Here is a 23,697-nt window from a genome sequence, read left to right as displayed (position 1 = left end):
ATGTCTCACCTGCTTAAATGGGCACGGTAAGCACAGAATGACTGTTCAAACCAAGCACATGATCTCAGTGCATCATGGTGGGGCCAACCATTAAATTCACCTTTTTACCTGCTTGTTTTCCATCTATCTCCACCTTCTCTGGCTCCATGAAGACAGAGCTGTGAAAGAGGAGGGGCGATGATTGACATAGAGGGAAAACAAGCAGGTGGGAAGGTGAAGTTAAATCATTGGCCCCCACATGATACCCTGAGCGCTTGTACGTAGTTTCAACAGTCGTTTTATACTGACAGAGCCGATATAAAAGGGAATCTGTCAGCGAATGTTTATAATACTCACCTAACGGTCAGTGCAGAGCAGACTGGTGGTGCTAGTGTGGATGACGCGTTCTACGTCATCTGCATTAGCCAACATTGAGGTTCCGCGCAGGCGCACTACAATACTGTTATCTGCCCTACTCAGGGCAGATCAAAGTGCACCTGCGCAGGACCTCAATGTAGTGTAGATGACATAGAACGCCTCATCCATACTAGCTTCAGAAGAAGGAGGACAAAGATGGCCGAAACAGGAAGCGCAGACCCGGAGAAGGGAGTTGCCCATACGACCAGTCTGCTCTGCACCGTCCGTTACGTGAGTATTATAAACATTCCGGTGACAGGTTCCCTTTAACAGATGTACACCATTGGCTCCCTGCTCCAACACTCACTCCGCTGCGGTGGATGGGAAACCAGAACTAGATAAGAATAAACTGTTTATTTTTTATTATGAGGCTTTGGAGGCAGAGGACTGTGGTGGTATGGGGGGAATGTACTGTTGGGGTCATAATACTTTGTGTGGGGGAACATATTGTGGAGGTATTACACTAAGTGGTGGAATGTACTGGGGGGGAGTCATACTGTGTATGGGGGATATGTACAGTGGGAACATCATACTGTGAGTGGGAGAAAATATTGTGGGGGCATCATACTGTGGGAGGAATATACTGTTGAAGTAATTGTACTGTGTATGGGGGTATGTACTGTGTGAGCTTCATAAAATATTTGGGTGAATGTTCTATGTTGAAATGATACTGTGTATGAGGAAAGCTAGTGTGTGAGGACATCATACAACTCATCAAAATTCACAATTTCACCTGCTTTGGCTGTAGAAATGGGCCCCCTTACGTTTTGGGCCCCTGTGCAGCTGCACAGGTTGCACCAATGATATGTCTGGGAATGTACTATGGGGGCATTATACAGTATATAGGGCGGGATGGTGGCTCAGTTGTTAGCACTGGGGTCCTGTGTTCAATTCCCACCAAGGCCACCATCTGTAAGGAGTTTATATGTTCTCCCTGTGTTTGTGTGGATTTCCTGTGGGTTCTATGATTTCCTCCCACACTCCAAAAACATACTGATAGGGACTTAGATTGTGAGCCCCAATGGTGACAGACAGTCTTGCTAGTGTATGTAAAGCTCTGCAGAATTAATGGCGCTATATAAATGAATAAATCATATATTATTATATGTGGGCTATAAGCCATCCTACTATGAATAGAGGTTTATAGGACCTCTTACTGTGCATAGGGGTACGATCCATCATACTGTGCATATTAGAGCTATTGGGGCATTACAATATGAATATTGGAGCTATGGGGAATCAAACTGTACTGTATATGGGAGGTTGTGGAGAATCATACTGTGTAAAGGGAGCTGTTAGCCGTCATATTATGTATAGAGGGATATGGTGCATCATAAGTTGTATAACGGTCGATGAACCATCATAATGTGTATAGGGGGCTATTGGGGAATACATACTGTATAGGGGGCTATAGGGCATTATAATGTATATAGGGAGACTAAGGGGCATCATAGTGTATATAGGTAGCTCTGGGGTCATCATCCTGTGTTTATGGGCTTTGGGGCAAATAATACTGTGTATTGGGGACTGTGGAACCATAAGTGAACCATAAGGCTTTGTGTCCACTTTGAGTATTTGGTTTCAGAAATTTCTAAACCATTTCTGTATCTCTTGGCAGGAAAAGTAAAGGGCAAAATTGTTTTTGATGCGTTTTTTTCATGCGTTGTTTCATTGCTTTCAATGGTGAAAAACACAGGCAAAAAACTACTAATGATTGAGAGTCTGACTGACGTGACACATGGCGTTCCAGAGAAATGATCTCTGGGATCGGGGCAGAGCTTCATCTTGAATGGAGCAGAGGTACACATCACAGTTTTCAACTGTCCAGAAAAACCAGGACAGGCCATAAAAATAGGACACTTTTTTGCTCTTTCCATTAAAAAAAAAAAATAAGACGTCTGTATTTTTTTTGAAGCTGAAGAAACTAATGCAAATAATTTTAAATATAATTATCATCATTTTACAGTGAATGCACTTGATGTCTTCTGATCAGAATTATGGGCTGAAATCATTTTTAACTTATAATCATAATAATTTATTATGGTTTTTCAATGTGTATACAGTTAGGTCCAGAAATATTTGGACAGTGACACAATTTTCGCGAGTTGAGCTCTGCATGCCACCACATTGGATTTGAAATGAAACCTCTACAACAGAATTCAAGTGCAGATTGTAACGTTTAATTTGAAGGTTTGAACAAAAATATCTGATAGAAATTGTAGGAATTGTACACATTTCTTTACAAACACTCCACATTTTAGGAGGTCAAAAGTAATTGGACAAATAAACCAAACCCAAACAAAATATTTTTATTTTCAATATTTTGTTGCGAATCCTTTGGAGGCAATCACTGCCTTAAGTCTGGAACCTATGGACATCACCAAACGCTGGGTTTCCTCCTTAATGCTTTGCCAGGCCTTTACAGCCGCAGCCTTCAGGTCTTGCTTGTTTGTGGGTCTTTCCGTCTTAAGTCTGGATTTGAGCAAGTGAAATGCATGCTCAATTGGGTTAAGATCTGGTGATTGACTTGGCCATTGCAGAATGTTTTTTTGCACTCATGAACTCCTGGGTAGCTTTGGCTGTATGCTTGGGGTCATTGTCCATCTGTACTATGAAGCGCCGTCCGATCAACTTTGCGGCATTTGGCTGAATCTGGGCTGAAAGTATATCCCGGTACACTTCAGAATTCATCCGGCTACTCTTGTCTGCTGTTATGTCATCAATAAACACAAGTGACCCAGTGCCATTGAAAGCCATGCATGCCCATGCCATCACGTTGCCTCCACCATGTTTTACAGAGGATGTGGTGTGCCTTGGATCATGTGCCGTTCCCTTTCTTCTCCAAACTTTTTTCTTCCCATCATTCTGGTACAGGTTGATCTTTGTCTCATCTGTCCATAGAATACTTTTCCAGAACTGAGCTGGCTTCATGAGGTGTTTTTCAGCAAATTTAACTCTGGCCTGTCTATTTTTGGAATTGATGAATGGTTTGCATCTAGATGTGAACCCTTTGTATTTACTTTCATGGAGTCTTCTCTTTACTGTTGACTTAGAGACAGATACACCTACTGCACTGAGAGTGTTCTGGACTTCAGTTGATGTTGTGAACGGATTCTTCTTCACCAAAGAAAGTATGCGGCGATCATCCACCACTGTTGTCATCCGTGGACGCCCAGGCCTTTTTGAGTTCCCAAGCTCACCAGTCAATTCCTTTTTTCTCAGAATGTACCCGACTGTTGATTTTGCTACTCCAAGCATGTCTGCTATCTCTCTGATGGATTTTTTCTTTTTTTCAGCCTCAGGATGTTATGCTTCACCTCAATTGAGAGTTCCTTAGACCGCATGTTGTCTGGTCACAGCAACAGCTTCCAAATGCAAAACCACACACCTGTAATCAACCCCAGACCTTTTAACTACTTCATTGATTACAGGTTAATGAGGGAGACGCCTTCAGAGTTAATTGCAGCCCTTAGAGTCCCTTGTCCAATTACTTTTGGTCCCTTGAAAAAGAGGAGGCTATGCATTACAGAGCTATGATTCCTAAACCCTTTCTCCGATTTGGATGTGAAAACTCTCATATTGCAGCTGGTAGTGTGCACTTTCAGCCCATATTATATATATAATTGTATTTCTGAACATGTTTTTGTAAACAGCTAAAATAACAAAACTTGTGTCACTGTCCAAATATTTCTGGCCCTGAATGTATAAAAATATTGTCTATCCAAAATATCTTGGTACGCTATCCAGAAAAAATAAAAGGTCAAGGTTTCAACCCTGATGCACATACTTGACTGCTGCTCCATATCGTGTCTAAGAACTGTACTCAACTTTCTCCTGCTGTCCCATATACTGGATAGGGGGTAACTTTGATTTTGGAAATAAAACTTTAAATATTGAATTCTGCAATAATACCTAGTTCTAAAGTCACTAAATAAGCCTAGAAGAGGAGAACCCATCAAAGGGTTTCTGACACTTTTACGGTGTTATAAATTTAAGAAAATATGAAAGAAGCTATATTTGCACTATAAGTTGGGGAGTTGAGAAAAGAGTTTAGACTTGACATCTCTCATTAACCCTAGAACGCATACCTGGGTCCTCGCAGGCCTGCTAGGTTACTTGTTTTCTATTTTCTGCAAGATTACGTTAATTAGAACTTTGAAACTCTAGGTATTCCTCACCTATATAGTTGTTAGTAATTTCCAGTTGTTCATATATTTTTATGGTATAGGCATTTTGGTAAAACAATTCTTTTTTGGGACTACCCCATATTCACATACCTGGGACCTTTTAGGCCTGTACTTGGTTTACATGTGATCCTCAGTCTTTTTGTCTGTACTGGTGCTGGGGAAGACTTTGTCTTTATCTCGTCTTACTTTGTCTTTGAACTTTTGATGCCTTCCATGATGGAGCGAAGCAACATGAAAAGCTTGCCAAGGCAAAATACGGAAGCTATGATCCGATGTGGTATACATTTTTAGGAACATCCAGAGCCAAGAGAAAAAAAAGAAAGTGCTGTTATATTTGTCCAACAAAGAAGGAAAGGAAATCTGAGCGTTTCTGTACTACTTGTGGACAAAATGTCTGCAAGGAACATTCTTCCGAAAAAATAATATGTGAAAATTGTTGGGGTAATCAGTAATGCTGAAAAGCTAAGTTTTTGAAAAGAAATATTCCTGCACCATGTTTACTACAACTTTTATATAATAAACTTTTAGAGAAAAAATTCGTTATACATATATAAATAATTATATAGAATGCATATATTGGGCGTTTTAAGCCGGTGTAATTACTTTTTTTGTTGGATGCACATAATTATAATGTTTTGAAATATTCACATCTCAAATAAACTTTGAAAAGTATTTCTATTTGAGTTACTCCATGTTATTTGCACACAAGCCTCAAAGGCTCCAGGTATGTGAAAGTGTAGATTTCTATGGTTGCGCATTCTAGGGTTAATCAGGTGTTATCTGCTCCGGCTATGGCTAGTGTAAGGGTTTGTGCACACCTAACCATTTTTTCTGGCATCAAAAACACTGCGTTTCTGGCCGCTAAAAACGAACAAAAACGTATCAGCGGATAAAAACGCAAAGAAAACGCATGCGTTTTTACCGCGTTTTGGTGCGTTTTTGGCTGCGCTTTGCTACGTTTTTGTTCACTGCATTTTTATGCTTTTTTATCAGTGAACAATGCCATTAAAGAGTGGTGAAGAAAAAAAAAAGATCTGATGTTTCCTTCTTCAATCTGTTCTCCTTCATTCTACACTAGTGTATGCAGGAGAGCAGACAGCTGCAGAACTACAAGGCTCAGCATGCTCCATCCAGGACTGCATGCTGGAGGGAGAGGCAGGGGGAGCAAAACTACAAGGCTCAGCATACTCCATCCACTAGTGTATGCAGGAGAGCAGACAGCAGCTGCAGAACTACAAGGCTCAGCATCCTCCATCCAGGACTGTATGCAGGAGTTTTTTGCCCAAAAGCGTAAAACGTTAAAAAAATTACGTGGGCTTCGCCATATTTTTGTATGCTAGCCAGGTACAGCAGGCAGATACGGCTGTCCCCAACCCCCAGCTGGCTGTTTGTACCCGGCTGGGAACTAACAATATAGGGAAGCCCTTTTTTTAATTATTCCATGAATTTCATGAAATAATTAAAAAAAAAAAAACCTGACGTGGGGTTCGCCCAATTTTTGTGTCCAGCCAGGTAGAACTAGGCAGCTGGGGATTGGAATCCGCAGCGCAGGGTGCCCAATCTTACTGGGCATCCCCGCCACGAATTGCAGTCCGCAGCTGCCCCAGAAAATGGCGCTTTCATAGAAGCGCCATCTTCTGGCTCTGTATCCAATTCTTCCAGTGGCCCTGGTGCCGGGTAGCTTGCTGGGTAATAAGGGGTTAGGGCTAGTTGCATATTATCAGCTGGCTCAAAGCCCAAAATCCATGGTGTCACGCCAATATTAGACATGGTCACAATGAATTTCTAGTTAAGATAAAAAAAACACAACACTGAGAAAAATATTTTATTAGAAATAAAACACAACACAATTAGTGACTCCATCTTTATTGAACTAAAGAACCCACCTTTGCCATAGTCCTGGGTCGAGGGTCCCGCGATATCCAATCCATATCCAATATCATCTGATCGGTTTGCTGGAAGGCAAAGCAATCAGATGTATCAGGTTCAAGAACCTGAATCACATGACACATCAGCTGATTGTTTAAAAGCCATTTATACAATCAGCTGATGCATCAGTAGAAAACAAACCTTCACACTTCTGTGCAGACTCCCGTCCGATCGCTACAGGACACGCCGGTAGTCAGCTGATGCCGTCAGGTGACCGGCAGGTCATGGAGCGATCGGACGTGTCACGTGAGAGGAGCTAGAAGCGGACATGGGGCAGATCGGGAGGTGGAACCAGGGGTAGCGGTATTCACTCTTCTGTGTTTACCATCACAAGGAATGCTGGGTGAGTACAATCCTCTTCCTGTACATGTGACTGTACTACCCACTCCTTGCGTTTATAGCTGCGTTTTTAGTCATAGAAACGCAGCTGTATTTGCAATTTGCGTTTTTCATTGCGTTTTTGAACATCTCATTGATCTCAATGGGTGAAAAACGCAGTGAAAAACGCAGGAATAATTGACATGCTGCATTTTTGTGGGCACCACAAAAATGCAGCTTAAAAAAAATGCTGTGTGCAGTCAGCAAAAATGAAAACTCATACACTTTGCTGGTGAAGCAAAGTCATGCAGTTTTCTGAACAAAAACGCAACCGAAAAACGCGCAAAAAAGCGGTAAAAACGCCTAGTGCGCAAATACCCTTAGATGGCAGCTGGATCTGTCATGGAGGAGATACGTGCTACCGAGGTGGTTATCCTCTCTGATGTAAGCCTGGAAGCGAGCTCCAGCATGTATACAGTAGTACTGAGAGGGTTATGATAGAGGTTACAAGGGCCAGGTTTACAAGTAGATAGAGAGATGGGTGTGACTGGCTGCTCACATATCCCCAGCCCATGGCGTGGTGTGGTGGATATGGGAAGGTCCAAGTGGATTCATTAGCTGTATGTGTATAGAGGTAAGAAGTCCTCCTGTTGGAAATCTCCATGCTTGGACTTGTGCACTGAACTAACATTGTAGTGCCTTTGATAGGACTGTGTATTCTGTTGTCCAACGAAAAAAGGTCATTTATTTTTCTGTTTTGGTAGCTCGTTTTATGGAAGCTTAATAAAACAGCCAAGACTTTTTGTTTCAAGGGAACCTGTCAGGCGCAATGTGCACCCAGAACCACAAGCAGTACTGGGTGCATATTTCTAATCCCTGCCTAACTGTCCCAGGCTATAGTAGCATAGATAAAGAGAGCTTTAAAAATATATTTCTAAAGATCTTTCATGATATGCTAATGAGGCCAGGGACTAGTCACGAGGGTGTTATTTCCCCCAACTAGTCCGCCCTCTTAGCATGTTAGCACGCCCATGTTGCACACTTAGCCTAAGCCTGGCGTGTGAGAGGTGTTGACAATGGACAAAGGTACGTTCGTCACCACCGATGATAATGGGCATTGAATAGCATGTTAGTGTGGCACCCCTGCGGCTTCAGGCGCCACAGGGTACTGCACCTCACCCGAGGTGCAGTATTCATCTAGGATACAGAGGAGGTCATCACCGGTAAACAATCAACCACACACTCAACCAAATCCATAACACGGGAGCTCTTCCACTGGGACCGGGCTAGGGTAGGTGCTGGGGGTGGCCACCATGAGGTATGGGACCTCTTGCCCACTAGTTCAGGAACCCGGGAGGCAGGGTATCATACCATTTTGATCCTTGAAGGCTACAATACCTAAGGAGGCTATTGTGCCATCGGTTTAATCTCCTGATGAGCTCCATCCATTACTGGGATGGAGAGAAACGCGTCGAGATCTTTGATATGAATATATAGAATGTCTCAAAGCACCTCTCAGTGAGAAATGACAGATAAGTGACAATCTATTTTAAACCCGTATATATTTTCCCATATTGAATAGGAGATCCCTGTTAATAGTGATAGGGAACCGAGGGCATACAAGGGTGAGCCACCGAGGAATGGGGGCATCAATAAAATAAGGATGTACTCCATTGGCAGGTAGGAATATATTCCATTACGGTAAAAAAGGTTGAAAAAACGCCTTTCCCTCTCTATTGTGTTAATTGTCTAAGATACTTGACGAATAAACCCTCCGCTCCCTCACCTTGCTGGTGACCTCATAGAATTTGGTCAGAATTTAATGATATTGTGGCAACCCTCACATTGTGGAACAATTTTTTGTGTTTTTTGTTTTGAGTTAAGATTTTAATGTATATAAATAAAATGTAAATTTTATAATCATTAAAAAATTAGGTATATGCTGTCATTGAATTTTGTATACCCATCAAAAAAAAATTTCTTCTTAAAAAATTGGGTTATAAAAAAGTAGCCCAAGCTTTGAATATCTCACAGTGCACTGTTCAATCCATCATCCAAAAATGGAAGCGTATGGCACGACTACAAACCTACCAAGACATGGTCGTCCACCTAAACTGACATCCCAGGCAAGGAGAGCGTTAATTAAAAAAACAGCCAAGAGGCCCATGGTCACTCTGGAGGAGTTGCAGAGATCCATAGCTCAGGTGGGAGAATCTGTCCACAGGACAACTATTAAGGCCCCGTTACACGCAGCGATATCGCTTGCGAGCGTACCCGCCCCCATCGTTTGTGCGTCATTGGCAAATCGCTGCCCATGGTGCACAATATCGTTAGGACCCGTCACACGGGACTTACCTGCCTAGCAACGTCACTGTGGCAGGCGAACCGCCTCCTTTCTAAGGGGGTGGTTCGTGCGGCGTCACAGCGTCGTCACTAAGCGGCCACCCAATTGAAGCGGAGGGGCGGAGATGAGCGGCCGTAACATCCCGCCCCCCTCCTTCCTTTCGCATTGCCGGCGGCCGCAGGTAAGCTGTTGTTTGTCGTTTCCGGGGTGTCACACATAGCGATGTGTGCTGCCTCGGGAACAACGAACAATCTGCATCCTCAACAATCAACGATTTTTTGAACGACGTGTCAACGATGGACGATAAGGTGAGTATTTGCCATCGTTAATGGTCGCTCGTTGGTGTCACACGCAACGACGTCGCTAACGAGGCCGGATGTGCGTCACGGAATCCGTGACCCCGGCGATATATTGTTAGATAAGTCGTTGCGTGTAACGGGTCCTTTAGTCATAAATTCCAAAAATCTGGCCTCTATAGAAGAGTGGCAAGAAGAAAAACATTTTTGAAACCAATTCATAAAAAGTTCTGCTTACAGTTTGCATAAAATCATGTAGGGGACACAGCAAGTATGTAGAAGAAGATGCTTTGATCAGATGAGACCGAAGTAGAACTTTTGAGGCTAAATGCAAAACGCTATTTGTGGTGGAAAATTAACAATTGACATCACCATGAAAACACCATTCCCACAGTCACACATGGTGGTGACAGCATCAAGCTGTGGGGATGCTTTTCTTCAGCAGTGGCAGGGAAGCTGGTCAGAATTGATGGGAAGATGGATAAATTGAGGACAGTCCTATAGGAAAACCATTTGGTGGCCTCAAAATACTTGAGACTGAGGCGTAGGTTCATCTTCCAGTAAGACAACAATCCTAAACATACAGCCAGAGCAACAATGGATGTGGGTGTAATGTGAAAAATTTGGAAAAGTTCACAGGATATGAATACGTTTTCAAGCACTGTATAATTAATACTGACATCAGTTTGTCATGGGTTATTCTATAGTATTTTTTTATATATATATATATATATATATATATATATATATATACACACACAAATATAAATACATATATATATATATATATGTAAAATTTGTTGTTAAATATGGCTATAAGGTAAACCATCTTCATTTTTCCCTATAAATAAGTCAGTCTCATAGATTTAATATAGAGACCGTATGCGGTGGCATCTGGATTTGTCTGTACTGTATGAATTTTATTCCCACTTCCCCTTTAAAATTCAGCCTTATTTTATTTTTTTTTTTTGCATGTGGAAATGTCACACACTCCAGTAAGCAGATCCAATGCATCTCCTGCAAACGTCAGGCGGCTTTTGCTATAATCAGATGCATAATTTGCATTGTAAATGAGTTTAATATCTTCATACATCTTATAATAAATTCCTCGGCGTTAGAATATGTTGCAGAAATAAATATTAAATACAAAACAACTTTATATTTAGATAAATGGACAAAAATGAGGAATAATTTGAAATCAATTAAAATTTTAATTTAAAAAAAAAAGTCGTGTCATTTAAATTCACTTCATCTATTATAGATTAGAATTATTCTGTTTTCAGACAAACAGTTTATTAGTTATTAATGCAAAATACTCTGAAAGGGAATTATCTAGTATAAGACCAGAAAGGAGAAGTGGGAAGAAAACAATATATTCTGAATTATACAGGCGTATAGAATTGTTATTTAATATAACGGACTTCAGATGATAATATTACAGGCAGCGGTGGTATACATATTACCATAGTGTAATCTTTTGCTGCCCTCTAGTGGTGCACAAATAAAATGGCACAAATGTAGGATTCCAGTTTTGGCAAATAAATTGGATTTTTCTTGTATAATGAAAAGTTATGACATTTTCCTACATACTTTCCGCTTCAGTTTTGTACAGTTTTTAAGATGTCTGACTGTGCTCATTGTATTATTTATAGTGATGGCCGGACTCACAGATACTTGGGACCGGGGGCACCAACTATGTTAAAAAATATGGTTCGGACTCAGAATTGATCCCGGATATCTGGCTGGATGCCGATCCCCATAAAAGTCCATAGGGACCAGAATCCAATGCTTTAAAATGGTGATGAAAGGGATAGGGGGATTGGAGCAGGTGCGTTATACTTAGTGAGTCTCCGTGCGGCTCTAACGCTATTTCCGGGGCCACTCATTATCTTTCATACATATTCACTGCTTTCCCTACCCACCGGCAGTTCCCATGTTTCTGATTGGATGCAGTCAGACACGCTGTCACACAGGATGAGGGCACGTCTGACTGCAACCAATCAGAGGTGCTGTCTGTGCATTTCTATTGGTGTAAAAATAAATAAATTGGAATAAGGTCCCCCCATATTATGATACCCAGCACAGATAAAGAATACAACTACAGGCTGCAGCCCCCAGCCTTGTGCTTATCTTTGCTGTGTATCAAGATAAGAGGGTCCACACGTGGCTTTTTTCTTTTTAATTATTTAAATAAATAATTCAAAAAATCGTCCCGTCATCCCTCCAATTTTGATACCCAGCCATGATAAAGCTGACAGCTGGGCGCGCCTGGGAGGCACCCTGGTCTGACCAGGCGCGCCGGCTCCTGCCATCACCATCCCCTGCACCAAGTCACCGGGTCCCGGGGCAACCATCCCTACCCACGGAGGGGTTAACAACCAGCTGCCATCCCATCACCCCGGGTGTCCTACAGCAGAAGCAGTGGTGCCATACTTCACCACACAGCGTGGGTGGCGTCACAGACTAACTACGGCAAATCCCGTACAAATACGTCCCCCTTTGATTTGGAGTGTCCGCGTGACCCCTGGGTCCGGAGAATCCCTCAAGCCACACTTCGGGTCCGGATCCGAGCAGCCCGGCTGCTACTGACGTGGGGGCGGCACATACTGGTATATATCCCCTTCTGGGCTAACATATATTTTGCCACTGTGCTCTGTTAGCCTATTACTCAGCACATACTCTATTGGCTATATTAGTTCTTTATTCCTGTTCCTTTGCTAGCATACATTAGTGCTTGTTTTCTATTGATAGCATAGTGTCACGGCCGGGCGGTCGGGCAGACCCAGGAGGTGGATCCACTGGACCGAACTCTCTGAGATGGTGGTAGGGAGTCCGGCAGCTGAAGCACTGATGGGCAGTAGAACAGTCCGTGCAAGTGAAGGCAGCGGAGGAGTCCCAGGGACCACGGAGTCACAGAAGGTGGTCTTGGTGACGTAGCTCAGGTTCGGAGGCCGAGGTGATATCAGGCGGGGTCCGGAACCTCTGGAGCAAGATGACGGGTCACCGCAGGGATCCGGGATGGTACGGACTGTCAGATGGCAGACGGACAGCGTGCGGGGATCAGGACACGGCAGACTGGCTGGCGAGGCAGGTACGGCTCTACAAAGACAGATAGGTGAGTACAGGCACATAAACACCAAGAGACCTGACTCCTAGCTCAGGGAACACGAAGATCAGGCCCCGCCCCCTTGGACAATGACCCCCTATATACCCTGTACCTGTGCAACCTCATTTCCTGTTAATGGACGCTGGCCCTTTAAGAAAGGGTCAGTGACCGCGCGCGCGCCCTAATGCGCATGCGCGCCGCCCGGGTGCCAGAAGCCAGGGAAGGAGGCTGCGAGGAGGACGCAGGGGAGCCGGCCAGGTCCAGGGAAGCTGTCGGGCGCCGGGATCGGGGGCCCGGAGCCCTGGGACGGACGGAATCCGGTGACTGGGAAGCGGAGAGCGTGGCAGGTGAGCCGGGGAACGGGGGTGAGGACCCGGGGAGCGTGACAGTACCCCCCCCCCCCACGCCCCCCTCCCCGCAACCGGGACATGAAGGCACGGATAAGAGGAGTGCCCACGTTCTCCCTGGGCTCCCAAGACCTATCCTCAGGACCATACCCTTCCCAGTCCACCAGGAAGAACTGTCGACCTCGTACGGTCTTCATGGCCACGATATCCCTTACCGCATAGATGTCATCATCGGCAATAGGAGGAGGGGCCGGACTGGCAGCAGCGGAGAAGGAACCAAGGACAACCGGCTTGAGCAGAGAGACGTGGAAGGAGTTGGGTATCCTCATCGTGGCCGGGAGCTGTAGCTTGTAGGATACCTCATTGATCTTGCTGAGGACCTTAAACGGCCCGATGTAGCGAGGACCCAGCTTGTAGGAAGGTATCTTCAATCGGATGTACTGGGAAGCAAGCCAGACCAGGTCACCAGGAGAGAAACACGGAGGATCCAGACGTCTCTTGTCAGCGTGTTTCTTCATCCGCTGGGAAGCGCGCCCAAGGGACGCCTTGACAGAGTCCCAAATGGTAGCAAAGTCACGAACTGCAGTATCAGCAGCCGGGACATCCGATGAAGGGGATATAGGCAATGGGACGGCGGGCTGGAGTCCGTAAACAACATGGAAGGGAGATTCGGAGGATGACTCACTGACGTGGTGGTTATGGGAGAATTCAGCCCAAGGCAGAAGCGAGGACCAGTCGTCGTGATGGGCGTTGACATAGTGACGTAGGTATGAGGTCACGATTTGATTGACCCTCTCCACTTGGCCGTTAGACTGAGGATGGTAAGAAGAAGAAAAGTCCAGAGTCACTCCCAGATGTTTGCATAGAGCCCTCCAGAAGCGGGAGGTGAACTGAGTTCCTCTGTCGGACACTATGTGGGATGGAAAGCCATGCAAGCGGAAGATGTGATGTATATAGGCTTCCGCGAGTTCCTGAGCAGAGGGCAGTCCGGCCATAGGAACGAAGTGGGCCATTTTGGAGAATCGATCAACCACGACCCATATGACTGTGTGCCCGGAGGATAATGGCAAGTCCGTAATAAAGTCCATTGCTATGTGTTGCCACGGGACTGAGGGTATCGGTAAAGGCAGAAGACGGCCATGGGGCAAGTGTTTGGGCGTCTTGTTCCTGGCACAGGAGGAGCAGGCAGAGACAAAAGCAGCGACGTCCGTGCGAAGGGATGGCCACCAGTAATGGCGTACAATCGCACCCCATGTTCTCTTCTGACCAGCATGCCCGGCTGTTTTTGAGGCATGACCCCAGTGTAACACTTTTTGCCTGTCGGTATCGGAGACATAGGTCTTCCCGGGCGGTATCTGGGCTAGGGTGACAGGGGCCACCGGAATGATGTTGCTAGGACAGATGATGGGTTGGGTAGTCTCTTCCTCCTGCTCCATGGGCATGAAAGACCTGGACAAGGCATCAGCGCGTACATTCTTGTCCGCGGGTCGGAAGTGAAGCTGAAAGTCGAACCTGGCAAAGAATAAGGACCACCTGGCTTGCCGTGGGTTCAGTCGCTGAGCGGACCGCAGGTATTCTAGGTTCTTGTGGTCCGTGTAGATGATCACGGGATACACTGCACCTTCCAGGAGGTAGCGCCATTCCTCCAGTGCCAGTTTGACTGCCAAGAGCTCTCGGTCCCCGATGGTATAGTTGCGTTCAGGCGCTGAGAAGCCCTTGGAGAAGAATCCGCAAGTCACCATCTTCCCGGAGGAGGACTTCTGCATGAGCACTGCTCCGGCTCCTGAGGAGGAGGCATCCACCTCCAAGGTGAACTGGCGGTTTAACTCCGGACGGTGAAGTACAGGCGAGGAAGCAAAAGCCCGCTTCAAAGAGCCAAACGCGGCGTCGGCCGCAGGCGACCAGTCCTTTGGATTTGCCTCTTTCTTAGTCAAAGCGGAAAGTGGAGCAGTCAGAGCAGAGAAGTGAGGGACGAATTGGCGGTAGTAGTTGGCGAATCCCAGGAAGCGTTGGATTGCCTTCAGTCCAGAAGGGGGAGGCCAGTTGAGAATGGCGGAGACCTTCTTGGGATCCATCTGCAGTCCAGTCTCAGAGATGATGTACCCCAGAAAGGGGAGAGAAGACTGCTCAAAGACACACTTCTCATACTTCGCGTACAGACGGTTCTCTCTTAGTCGTCGTAGAACCAGCTGTACGTGCTCTCTGTGGGTTGGGAGGTCCGGAGAGAAGACAAGGATGTCATCTAGATATACTACCACACAGGTGTAGAGGAGGTCTCGGAACACGTCGTTCACCAGTTCTTGGAAGACGGCAGGAGCGTTACACAGGCCGAAGGGCATCACGCAGTACTCATAATGTCCATCGCGCGTATTAAACGCGGTCTTCCATTCGTCACCAGAGCGGATGCGCACCAGATTGTAAGCACCCCGAAGATCCAGCTTGGTGAACAGACGAGCTCCTCTAAGCCGGTCAAACAATTCGGGGATGAGCGGCAGAGGGTACTTGTTCTTAACAGTGATCTGATTCAGACCCCGGTAGTCGATGCAGGGACGTAAATCGCCCTCTTTTTTCTTGACAAAGAAGAAACCTGCTCCAGCAGGAGAGGAGGATCTCCGAATGAATCCCCTAGCCAGGCTCTCTGAGATGTAAGTAGACATAGCCCTTGTTTCGGCTGGAGATAAAGGATATATCCGTCCTCGTGGTGGCGTTGTTCCAGGGAGCAGGTCGATGGCACAATCGTAGGGGCGATGTGGCGGCAGTACCTCGGATTCTTTTTTATCAAAGACATCAGCAAAGGACCAATAAGCCGAGGGCAGCCCCGGTAGGTTCTCAGGAACCGGAGGTCGTCGGATGGGTTGTGTGGATTTTAGGCATCTCTCATGACACGAAGCACCCCAGCGGGTGATTTCGCCAGTGCCCCAGCTGACTGAAGGTTCGTGAGTCCGTAACCATGGAAGGCCCAGCAGGATCTGATGGGACATGTGCGGAAGGACGTAGAAGGCGATGTTCTCGGTGTGAAGAGCACCGATGCGCAGTTCAACCGGCCTGGTGGTCCAGGAGATGGTGTCAGAAAGGGGTCTCCCATCCACAGAGGCAATTACTAGGGGCTTATCGAGTGGAGTAACAGGCAGCTGGTACTTGTCCACCGTGGCCTGCTGGATAAAATTGCCTGCTGCTCCGGAGTCGAGGTATGCCTCAGCCGTGAAGCGCGTCTCTCCTGTTGACACTTGTACCGTCCACATAACTGGGTCTGAGAGAGTCCCAGCACCTAGGGTGGCCTCTCCTACCAACCCTAGGCTTTGGAGTTTCCCGGCCTTTCCGGACAGGAGCGTAAGAGATGAGTGCCCTCTCCGCAGTAAAAGCAGAGGCCTTTGGCGAGCCGCTCTGCTCTACGTTGGTCAGACTGTCGTACTCGGTCAACCTGCATGGGCTCGTGGACAGGAATCCCAGCTGTTGATGAGTGAGGCACAGAGGACTTCTGTGGAGGAGGGGAGTGCCGTACTGCACGTCTCTCACGATACAGCTCTTTGGAGCGTTCCTGGAAACGAATGTCCACTCGAGTGGCTAGGGCAATCAGGGCATCTAGGGTGGAGGGCACGTCACGACCCGCCAACTCATCCTTGATGCGACTCGAGAGTCCTTCCCAGAAGGCGGCTGTCAGGGCCTCATTATTCCACCCGAGTTCAGAAGCCAAAGTACGGAAACGGATGGCGTATTGGCCCACCGTCAGTGTTCCTTGACGTAGGCGGAGGAGTGATGAAGCAGAGGCAGAAGCGCGTCCCGGCTCGTCAAAGGTGCTGCGGAATGCCTGCAGGAACTGTTGAAGATCCTTGGTCATGGGGTCCTCCTTCTCCCACAAGGGGTTCATCCACGCCAGCGCCTCGCCCTCTAGGTGGGACATTATAAAGGCGACCTTGGCTTGGTCGGAGGCGAACAGATGTGGCAGCTGCGTGAAATGAAGGGAACATTGATTTATGAAGCCCCTGCAGGTCTTGGGATCTCCAGCATAACGAGGAGGTGACGCCAAACGGAGTCGGGAAGCATCTGACGAGGTTGCCACTGGTGCGGGGGCCATGGCTTGCCTGGCGGGGGACCTGGGTGCCGCAGGCGTCATTGATGCTTGTAATGTGTACAGGCGGGTGTCCACGGAGGTCATGAATTGCAGCATGCGGGTCTGGACTTCATGCTGACGCTGGAGTTCCTCTTGCAGGACCGATAGTGCTGCAGCGGGATCCATGGCCTGATCTTACTGTCACGGCCGGGCGGTCGGGCAGACCCAGGAGGTGGATCCACTGGACCGAACTCTCTGAGATGGTGGTAGGGAGTCCGGCAGCTGAAGCACTGATGGGCAGTAGAACAGTCCGTGCAAGTGAAGGCAGCGGAGGAGTCCCAGGGACCACGGAGTCACAGAAGGTGGTCTTGGTGACGTAGCTCAGGTTCGGAGGCCGAGGTGATATCAGGCGGGGTCCGGAACCTCTGGAGCAAGATGACGGGTCACCGCAGGGATCCGGGATGGTACGGACTGTCAGATGGCAGACGGACAGCGTGCGGGGATCAGGACACGGCAGACTGGCTGGCGAGGCAGGTACGGCTCTACAAAGACAGATAGGTGAGTACAGGCACATAAACACCAAGAGACCTGACTCCTAGCTCAGGGAACACGAAGATCAGGCCCCGCCCCCTTGGACAATGACCCCCTATATACCCTGTACCTGTGCAACCTCATTTCCTGTTAATGGACGCTGGCCCTTTAAGAAAGGGTCAGTGACCGCGCGCGCGCCCTAATGCGCATGCGCGCCGCCCGGGTGCCAGAAGCCAGGGAAGGAGGCTGCGAGGAGGACGCAGGGGAGCCGGCCAGGTCCAGGGAAGCTGTCGGGCGCCGGGATCGGGGGCCCGGAGCCCTGGGACGGACGGAATCCGGTGACTGGGGAGCGGAGAGCGTGGCAGGTGAGCCGGGGAACGGGGGTGAGGACCCGGGGAGCGTGACACATAGTTTCATCTAGATTTTGGCTCCTTCATATACTGTATGTCTTTAGTATCTCCTGTATGTGCAATTCTCACTTGAGTTTTCTGTGAGTTTATTTTGAAATGTGCACCCCCGATTTCCTTTTTGGTTTATATTACACCTGTTTCCACCTTGTACCATTAATAAAGAATAATCACTTTTTTACTTTTTCAATTGGGCGTCTGATCTTTGTTGTTCTCCCTTCTTCTCCTACATTCATTTTATAGACAATCATCTTGGCTGACTCACACATAAATATGATTTGCAACTATTTAGCATATGATTAGTTATGTAGATTCTTGTCATGTCACTGCATTGTTACTGTTTTGTTCCTAAAAATCTAAATAATAAAATAATTGTCTCTTCTACACATTCCCAATGTATACTAGTTGACTCACTTGGGTATGTACACAGCTTTTTTTTCAACTCTACTCACAAGTGTTCAATTGGGTGACTGTGCCGCCCCCGTGCCAGCAGCGGGGCCGCTGCTCGGATCCGGATCCGTGGTGGCTCGAGGGGTCTCCGGACCAGGGGGTCGTGCGGCCACTCAATGAGAGGGGAGCTATGTACAGTAGGGTTAGAAAGTTCGTGACACCACCCAAGGTGTGTGGTAATGTGAGGGACCACCGCTGCCGTTGGGGAGGCGGTGATGATGTGGCAGCCTAATGTTTAATACTAGAAGTCCCAGAGAGGGGTCATTTAACATTTCTACCTTTGGAACCCAGAGACGGGTTGAATGACCTGAAGGATTTTAGCTAACATCCTATAATCACCGTCTTATGTTCTGTAATTAAAGGGACCCTGTCAGCAGAAATTTCGCAATAAAACGAAAAGATTCCCCTTCTGCAGCTCCTGGGCTGCATTCTAGAAAGGTTTCTGTTGCTATTGTGCCCCCTTTGAGACCTAAATAAATACTTTATAAATTCTTACCTTTTTGTATACAAATTTTTTTTATGGTCGCGGGGGCGGGCTGTCTTGCGTCCGTTATTCGGCCTCCTGCCGCTGTTTGGTTCCCTTTAAGGCCATAACTGTCGCTCCACAGGAGGTTGTTGTTTTCCATCGAGTTTAGCCATTTAGTTTCTAGTTAGCTCTATTTAGTTTGGACTAAGGGTCATTTGACCCTCTTTTGGGACTTCAGGGGGGAGCTCGAAATTTCTGGGACTACTAGTGTTAACCCCTCCGTGGGTAGGGGGTTTGTGCCCCGGGGCCCATTGGATGGATGGTGTTTGGGTGCTGTTGGGGATCGGGACAGGGGTTTTCAGTGTACTCACTCAGTCCAGGAAATAACAACACCGACAGCTTGTAAACCAGAATTCTGAGCACCACTGCAGCTTGTAGGGAGCACGCTTGGGTCCGTGCCCTTGGTGTTGCTGTTATCCTGTGGCCCTCTCCTTGGCACTTCTGTCTCTGTTGGACCCTCAGGCATAAAACTCTTCGGGTCCCGCTCACCCGTGTGGCTAAAGCAGTGAGCTTGCTCTCAGGGTTCACGCGTAGGATTTCTTTGGACTGTAGTGGGAAAGTCCTATCCCTTGGTGCGCTAGTACCCCAATTTTGGAGTGGGTTGTGGATGACACTTGAAGTCTTCACCCCCGTCGGGTAAATTACCGGAACGCGTGAAGCTACTTTCTGGCCTGGGGTCCACGTACCCCGTCATGACCTGGCCCCTGCCCGGTGATAGCTCAAGGTCACCGGCTGCCCTCCTCGGCAGTCCGTTCCCCCCTGACACTATCCCCTGCGACTGGGGTTCCAGCTCCTACCAGGCCCAGACCAACGTCTGCCACCTAGTACACAGCAGCCCTGCTCCGTGACCTCTCCTCACGAGAGTCACTTCCTTCACCTCCTCTCGCCTCTTCAATGCTTGCTCGACTCCCAGCTCAACTGTCACTTTCCTCACTTTCCCCTCACCAACCCGCCAAGTGGGTGGCCCTATTCCCTTCAGGCCCCCCAAAGGTGAGTCTGGTGGGTAAAGTGTGAAGTGTTCCTAGGATTTTGATTGGCTAAGCTGTTAGCAACACCAAATGACCAGGATGTGTAACCAAGGAGGAGTGGATACTGTGCAGAAGGGCAGATTGCACAATACCCTGTGATGACCTGATAGGCCAGGGCATCACATGAAGGTCTGTGGACTGTGGGGGCCAATCCAGCACCTCTACTTCATTGTCATTGAACCATTTCTTCACCAATCTTGACTTGGGTCATCATCCTGCTGGAACATTATGTCATCATTTTCATACTCATAGTATTGAAATGTACAAAGTAACTTATCTTGTAGGATACTCACATATAACTCAGCATTGAAACCATAGCTCCTGGTCAAGCATCCAATGCCTCTGGCTGTGAAACAACTCCATATCATCAGGCTTCCTCTACTGAACTTGACAGTTCTTCAATTTATTGATCTGTTAGCCCTTTTTTTCCTTGTTTCTTCCAGGTCCATTTCCACCCATCAGAACCTAGTCTATTGACTTTCATCTCATTCATCCAAATCACCCTTTTCCAATCTTCTACTGTCCGTTTTTTGTATTTTTTTGCAAACTCAAACCGGCGCTTCTTATGACGATATTGAAGTTGAGGTTTCACCCTTTTACGGGCCACCATTGCAGACTTATGTATCATGTGTCGCACAGTGCTTGCATGGACATATGTGATCTCACTATTACGATGTATACGTGTTGCTTCCCTTGACTTGTTTTTTGCACCAAAACTGATAGACCGTATGATGAACCGACTTTTTGACTCCGATGTTTTGCCTGGACGTCCACCTCTTGGTTTCTGAATGGATGGACGGACTTAATTTTGTATTCTTCCAACTGTCATAGCCTCACATGATGCAGTTTGCCAATTTTCTTGGCCGAGAGGCCGCTATTGATGAGCTGGATGATGCCATTTCTCTTTTCTTGGGAAACCTTCATCATGACTGCTCCTAAATTCGATCCAGGGACCTTTCGTTTGGGAATCATCCTAATAACAAAGTTGTTGCATACAGGAAGAAAAGGATTTTTCCACTACCAGGAGGAAAACAGTAACAATGCAGTGACATGACAATAATCTGCATAACTAATAATATGGTAAATAGTTGTGAGTCAAATTTATTTATGAGATAGCCAAGATGATTGTCTATAAAATGAAGGTAGTCTCACTCTCAAAGCTGTAGTGAATAGTGAGATATTGAGCCTGAAAGTCAAAAATTCAAATAATTTTTACCCTTTTGCTCGTCAGTGTATGCCCTAAAATACAGAATCCTGTTTGATGGCAGATGCTCATTACCATAAATGTGTCATATAATTATTTCGTCAAATGAAGTGGAACAATGTTATAACTTGTCTGTTTTCTGCTCATGTGAATGTATTCTAAAAAATTAAGGATCTTGAATTAAAGGGGTGTCCCAATCCTCTTAAATGTGGGGCCAAATGTAAGATCATTATTTTCCTAGAAATCACATCTTAGAGAACTTCTGCTTTTATACATTTTTCACTTATTGACACTGCAGATGGTCATAGTTTTCGGTTGATAGATACATAAAGCAGCAATGTGAGATTTGATTTGCACCCATCTTGTTTATTGATTTGCCACAATCATGGGTTGTTCGCGAACAATTCTCATGAAAAAAAACTTTAAAAGTTCTAAGGAACAGCTGACATTAGTAAGGAAGCTGCTCCCCCTTTAGGGAAAGTTTAGTATTACATACTGGCTATATAATACATGAATACAAGAGATGCGTTTTTTATATACTGTATATATACTATATATATATTATTTTTTTTATTTTTATATATATATATATATATATATATATATATATATATATATACACATATATATATATATATATATATATATTATTTTTTTATTTTTTTATTCATTTATTTATTTTTTTAATTTTTCATTTGGAATAACAGAAAGTATTGAGTATGGAGGTCCCGTATTCCCTGTAATAAAGCATGGAAGATGTAGACGTTTCATCTGCACATTGGTCTGGCTCCACAGTGGTGTTGTCCACAGGTATAAATATTCAGAATTATTAGGCAACTATTAGTGTGCAGAAGTGCATTATAAATTTCCTGTTTATGAAGGGCCCACAAGGTCTCAATAGGGTTTTGGTCAGGTGGGGAAGGGGCCATGTCATTATTCTTCCATCCTTAAGTCCTGTACTGGCAACCAAGCAATGAAGACTTTGATGCATGTGATGGAACATAATAATCTTGGTTTTCTTGAAAAATGCAGACCTTTTCTTGTACCACTTCTGGAAAAAAAAGAAAGATGGTGAGCTCACCGTGTAGGAGGCACCAGAACAAGTCCTCAGACAGAGCCGCCTTGGTCAGGAAATGAACAGTGGGAAGAAGATCTCCAGTGTCCAGGGACAATCAGCAGGTTATTATAAAAGTTTCAATTTTTATTTCAGAAATAGTTCATAAAAATTATGTTAGTGCAACATGTTGGACCAGCAAACACAGTTAGTGTAGCAATCCCATGCATTTCAGCATTAGTGCCTTTTTCATGAAAAATTGGCTTAGGGTCGTCCCATATTGTGATACCCAGCGCAGATAAAGCAGACAGCTATAGGCTGCAGCCCCCAGCCATGTGTTTATCTTGGCTGTGTATCAAGATAAGAGGGACCGCATGCGGCTTCTTTTTTTTTTTAATTAATAATTTTAAAAAACATCATGCAGTCCCCCACAATTTTGATACCCAGCCAAGATAAAGCCGACAGCTGGAGGCTGGTATTGTCAGGCTCGGGATGCCCATGGTTATTGGACCCCCCAGCTAAAAACAGCAGCCTGCAGCCGCCCAGGATTGTCGCATTCCATTAGACACGACAATCTCAGTACTTTACCTGACCCATCCCAATTGCCCTGGTGTGGTAGCAATCGGGGTAATAAGGGTTTAATGTCAGCTCATAGCTGACACTAAAGGGTGCTTTACACAAGACGAGCTATCGTGCGATGCATCGTCGGGGTCACGGTTTTCGTGACGTACATCTGGCATCGTACACGATGTCATCTCGTGTGACACATCCTAGCGACGCAGTATCGCTCACAATCATGATTCGTGTACTCGTTGCTAGGTTTCATAAAATTGTTTAATTAAAATGGCGCCGGTTGTTCATAGTTTCCGTGGCATCACACGTTGCTCGGTGTGACACCACAGGAATGATGAACACAGCTTACCTGCGTCCCGCGGCACCCGCCGGCTATGTGGAAGGAAGGAGGTGGGCGGGATATTTACATCCCGCTCATCTCCGCCCCTCCGCTTTTATTAGCCGGCTGCCGTGTGACGTCGCTGTGACACCGAACGTCCCTCCCACTTCAGAAAGTGAACGTTCGTCCCTCACAGCGAAGTCGTCCGGAAGGTAAGTGCGTGTGACGGGGGTTAAACGAGTTTGTGCACCACGGGCAGCGATTTGCCCGTGACGCAAAAACGACTGGGGCGGGTACGATCGCTCGTGCTATCGCACGATAGATCGACTCGTGTAAAGCAGGCTTTGGCCCTAGATTAGTAATGGATAAGGTCTTCGAGACCCCCCTTTACTAATCCTGTAACTGAAAAAAAATAAACACAAACACTGAAAAAATCCTTTATTTCAGATAAAATACAAAACAACCTTTCTCCAATTTATTAACCCGACAAACAACCAGGTCCAACGTAATCCACATGAGATCCCACGACGATCCCAGCTCTACTACATACTGAAGTCGCAGCACATGGGCACATTACAGAACATGACCGCTCGCTGCCGCTTCAGGCAGACACTGACTGAGCCGCAGCTGT

The sequence above is a fragment of the Anomaloglossus baeobatrachus genome, chromosome 6 (genome assembly GCF_048569485.1).
Source record: "Anomaloglossus baeobatrachus isolate aAnoBae1 chromosome 6, aAnoBae1.hap1, whole genome shotgun sequence".
NCBI lineage: Eukaryota > Metazoa > Chordata > Amphibia > Anura > Aromobatidae > Anomaloglossus > Anomaloglossus baeobatrachus.
Note: the sequence above shows the minus strand (reverse complement) of the source record.